Here is a 5,548-nt window from a genome sequence, read left to right as displayed (position 1 = left end):
CTTCGCCCGCATTCAAACTAACGGTCTCCGTTACCTCGCGACTGCTCCGGCTGTAGCTCCGCCCCCCACCCCCAACAATAGGTTTGACCGCAAATCCCGCCTTTCTTGCCGTGCAATTGGACACCTTCCACCCCTCCCCCTTCCCGTTTTTCCAGGTCATGATTGGTCGAAGTGACTGCCAATCGTGTGGGCGGGATCAAATCGCGTGAGCGACATGTAGTTATCCGGAGGCCATCACTCGCGCAACCAAATTTTAATTTGATTTTATCTGTTTTAAAATGTAATTGGTTTATTGTGCCAGGTTTTAGTGTCCCCTCCCTTTTAGCCAGGGGGAACTTGTATAATTTGTGCTTTTAGTGCCCCCCCCAAAAAACAAAACAAAAAAAAACAAGGGGGCACTTGTTTGAAAGTTTTTCGAGTGTCCCCCTCCCCCCCCCCTTTAATAAGGGGCCACTCGATCTAATTGTTTAATTGTCTTCAACCCAAAAGAGTTGGGGATCTGGAGGCGATCACCCCCGGCAACCAAATTTTAATTTGATTTAAGTTTACTGTCTAAAGTTCAGTTTGTTTAAGTCTGTCGGTTTTAGTGCCCTCCTTTAATCAGGGGGCACTTGTAGTAAAGTTTGCAACAAAATAATTGTAGTTGGGAACCCTGGTGGGCCTGCTCCTGAGCCTGACCGAGGTGGGCCATTAACCGGTCCAGGCAGCGGGCCGTCGAGAGGGTCCTTCAGCCCGACTGCCTGCCTCTCTTCCGCGGTTACATCCGAGCCAGGGTGTCCAAGGCTGGGAACTCAACATCCAGGGGCATTCAACATTTAGGAAGGATAGACAGAAAGGAAAAGGAGGTGGGGTGGCATTGCTGGTTAAAGAGGAAATTAATGTAATAGTAAGGAAGGACATTAGCTTGGATGATGTGGAATTGGTATGGGTGCAGCTATGGAATACCAAAGGGCAGAAAACGCTAGTGGGAGTTGTGTACAGACCACCAAACAGTAGTAGTGAGGTTGGGGACAGCATCAAACAAAAAATTAGGGATGCATGCAATAAAGGTACAGCAGTTATTATGGGCGACTTTAATCTACATATTGATTGGGCTAACCAAACTTGTAGCAATGCGGTGGAGGAGGATTTCCTGGAGTGTATTAGGGATGGTTTTGCAGATCAATATGTCGAGGAACCAACTAGAGGGCTGGCTATCCTAGACTGGGTGATGTGTGATGAGAAAGGGCTAATTTGCAATCTTGTGCGAGGCCCTTTGGGGAAGACTGACCATAATATGGTAGAATTCTTTATTAAGATGGAGAACAACACAGTTAATTCAGAGACTAAGGTCCTGAACTTAAGGAAAGATAACTTCGATGGTATAAGACGTGAATTGGCTAGAATAGACTGGCAAGTGATAATTAAAGGGTTGATGGTGGATAGGCAATGGCAAACATTTAAAGATCACATGGATGAACTTCAACAGTTGTACATCCCTGTCTGGAGTAAAAATAAAACGGGGAAGGTGGCTCAACCGTGGCTAACAAGGGAAATTAAGGATAGTGTTAAATCCAAGGAAGAGGCATATAAATTGGACAGAAAAAGCAGCAAACCTGAGGACTGGTAGAATTTTATAATACAGCAGAGGAGGACAAAGGGTTTAATTAGGAGGGCGAGAATAGAGTATGAGAGGAAGCTTGCTGGGAATATAAAAACTGACTGCAAAATCTTCTATAGATATGCGAAGAGAAAAATATTAGTGAAAACAAATTTAGGTCCCTTGCAGTCAGATTCAGGTGAATTTATAATGGGGAACAAAGAAATGGTGGACCAGTTAACAAATACTTTGGTTCTGTTTTCACGAAGGAAGACACAAATAACCTTCTGGAAATAGTAGGGGACCAAGGGTCTAGTGAGAAGGAGGAACTGAAGGAAATCCTTATTAGGTGGGAAATTGTGTTAGGGAAATTGATGGGATTGAAGGTCGATAAATCCCCAGGGCCTGATAGGCTGCATCCCAGAGTACTTAAGGAAGTGGCCCTAGAAATAGTGGATGCATTGCTGACCATTTTCCAACAGTCTATCGACTCTGGATCAGTTCCTCTGGACTGGAGGGTAGCTAATGTAACACCACTTTTTAAGAAAGGAGGGAGAGAGAAAACAGGTAATTATTGACCGGTTAGCCTGACATCGGTAGTGGGGAAAATGTTGGAATCAATTATTAAAAATGAAATAGCAGCACATTTGGAGAGGAGTGACGGGATTGGTCCAAGTCAGCATGGATTTATGAAAGAGAAATCCTGCTTGACAAATCTTCTAGAATTTTTTGAGGATGTAACTGGTAGAGTGGACAAGGGAGAACCAGTGGATGTGGTGTATTTGGACTTTCAAAAGGCTTTTGACAAGGTCCCACACAAGAGATTGATGTGCAAAATTAAAGCACATGGTATTGGGGGTAGTGTACTGATGTGGATAGAGAACTGGTTGGCAGACAGGAAGCAGAGAGTCGGGATAAATGGGTCCTTTTCAGAATGGCAGGCAGTGACTAGTGGGGTGCCGCAGGGCTCAGTGCTGAGACCCCAGCTATTTACAATATACATTAATGATTTAGATGAAGGAATAGAGTGTAATATCTCCAAGTTTGCAGATGACACTAAGCTGGGTGGCGGTGTGAGCTGTGAGGAGGACGCTAAAAGGCTGCAAGGTGACTTGGACAGGTTAGGTGAGTGGGCAAACATGTGGCAGATGCAGTATAATGTGGATAAATGTGAGGTTATCCACTTTGGTGGCAAAATCACGAAGGCAGAATATTATCTGAATGGCGGCAGATTAGGAAAAGGGGAGGTGCAACGAGACCTGGACGTCATGGTTCATCAGTCATTGAAAGCTGGCATGCAGGTATAGCAGGCGGTGATGAAGGCAAACGGTATGTTGGCCTTCATAGTTAGGGGATTTGAGTATAGGAGCAGGGAGGTCTTACTGCAGTTGTACAGGGCCTTAGTGAGGCCTCACCTGGAATATTGTGTTCAGTTTTGGTCTCCTAATCTGAGGAAGGACGTTCTTGCTATTGAGGGAGTGCAGCGAAGGTCCACCAGACTGATTCCTGGGATGGCAGGACTGAGGAGATAATATGAGGAGAGACTGGATCGACTGGGCCTGTATTCACTGAGTTTAGAAGGATGAGAGGGGATCTCATAGAAACATATAAAATTCTGACGGGACTGGACAGGTTAGATGCAGGAAGAATGTTCCCGATGTTGGGGAAGTCCAGAACCAGGGGACATAGTCTAAGGATAAGGGGTAAGCCATTTAGGACTGAGATGAGGAGAAACGTCTTCACTCAGAGAATTGTTAACCTGTGGAATTCCCTGCCGCAGAGAGTTGTTGATGCCAGTTCATTGGATATATTCAAGAGGGAGTTAGATATGGCCCTTACGGCTAAAGGGATCAAAGGGTATGGAGAGAAAGCAGGAAAGGGGTGCTGAGGTGAATGATCAGCCATGATCTTAATGAATGGTGGTGCAGGCTCGAAGAGCTGAATGGCCTACTCCTGCACCTATTTTCTATGTTTCTATCCCCGGGAACAAAATTTTGATTTAATTTGATCAAGTTCCCATGTTAATTTGGATTTGTGGGTTCTAGTGCCCTCAAAAAAAGGGGTTACTTGATTTAAAAGTTCTTACAAAAAAATAGTTGTAGTTGGGGATCCTCATAGGACTGCTCCTGGGCCTGGCCAAGATGGCCATTAACCGGTCCAGGCAGCGGGTGGTCGAGGGGATCATTCAGCCCTACTGTCTGCCTCTCTTCTGTGGTTACATCCGCGCCAGGGTGTCCCTGGAGATGGAGCTCGACAGATCCTCCGCATCTCGGGAGCGAGGACATTTGCAAGGGCAAGATTGTGGCATTTACCCTTATCTTGCCCAGCAAATGTCCTGAAAACTCTTGCGCCTGATAAAAGCAGAGGGATAGAGGCGGAGGGGATAGAGGGGGAAGGGCTACAGGGTAGGCTATGCCCTCTTGGCCATTAAGCTAACCGATGGAATTGATGCTTCTTCTGCAAGGGTACAAAGTTTGGAAGCTTTAAATGAGTGGGTTTCCCCCCAAAATTTTCGAGGCAAGGGTTCGCGATCCCCAACAAGCTATGGCTATCTTCCCGTAAAGTCTAGTGAGTTTACAGGCACAGTTCAGGCTCCTCCCCAGTGCTCGGTCCCTGAGCTCTCCACAAACGTCCGCGGTCCTCGGCAAGTGCTGCTTCTTGTGAACGTTGAGTATATAGGATAGCGTGCCACAGGGAGAACAGTGCGCCCTTATACTGTTGGGTCAGGTACCTCAAATGGCACTGGTTGACCATCCCTCGCCTCCCGATCTCTCCAGTTGCCGGATAAGTACCGCGCAAAACTCAGGCTAAAACTAATAATCCTGTTAAGAACATAAGAAATAGGAGCAGAAGTAGGCCATCTGGCCCCTCGAGCCTGCTCCGCCATTCAATAAGATCATTGTTAGAAATCAGGGATTCCTAAAAATGTATAAAACTGTTACGAATGTATAAAACTGGTATGAAAGCTATATTTAAATTGTTGTTTAACTGGAGACGAATTGTCTATGAAGATGCTCAGAAATGCTAATGTCTTGGTACCTTGCTGAGATGTTATAGTATTGTGCACTATGGCAACCATTAACTGTAGTTTTCAAGTTAAAACTTCAGTTTGTTTATATATCTTGAAGACAATTTGTTTAGAAAAGACTTAGAATCGATGGAAATTGTAAGAGTTAACATAAACATAAAAGAGATAACGAGCAGTTTTCTGGTTTGGCCTCTGGGATCAAAGAGAGGATCAGGAAGAGAGAGATAAGAGAGATTTCCATAGGAAGAGATCCTGCGTTAGTGTAAACAGAGTGACAAATGGCCAAAATCGGAAAATATCTTTAAGGCGGGTTCTTGAAACAAGGATCGAGACAAAGAACTAGAAGTCTTATTGGATATTAAGGTTTTAGGGGAACCTCCAGAGGTCAAAAGATCTTGTCAATATTCAGATTAAAAGTGACCTCTTGGAAGCTTGTAGTCACAGACGGTGTGAGGGGAGAGCAGAACAGGAGTTTAGCTGGTCGAACACTTTTCAAGAGTGATCTCATGCTTTACCGAAGGAAGCTCTTGACAAGAGAAAGAGTTATTAAACCAGAGAACTGATATGTGCGCCAGCCGTTTATCCGATCGGAATCGGTATCAACTACCTGTTACGGTTGTATGTTTTTGCTATTTAGCTAATGTGTTATATTCCATCTTAAACTCTGATTAAACACAATATATCCACCAGATTGGTTTTACAGTCGATCCTGATTATTAAAGTGACCAGAAATTGGCTTAAACTGGCATATTTCTCACATCATGGCTGATCCGATCCTGGCCTCATCTCCACTTCCCCGTCCGCTCCCCATAACCCTTGACGTCCTTATCTTTCAAAAATCTGTCTACCTCCAACTTAAATATATTCAATGACCCAGCCTCCACAGCTTTCTGGGGAGGAGAGTTCCAAAGATTCACGACCCTCTGTGAGAAGAAATTCAT

This window comes from Pristiophorus japonicus, chromosome 7 (genome assembly GCF_044704955.1).
Source record: "Pristiophorus japonicus isolate sPriJap1 chromosome 7, sPriJap1.hap1, whole genome shotgun sequence".
Classification (NCBI taxonomy): domain Eukaryota; kingdom Metazoa; phylum Chordata; class Chondrichthyes; family Pristiophoridae; genus Pristiophorus; species Pristiophorus japonicus.
Note: the sequence above shows the minus strand (reverse complement) of the source record.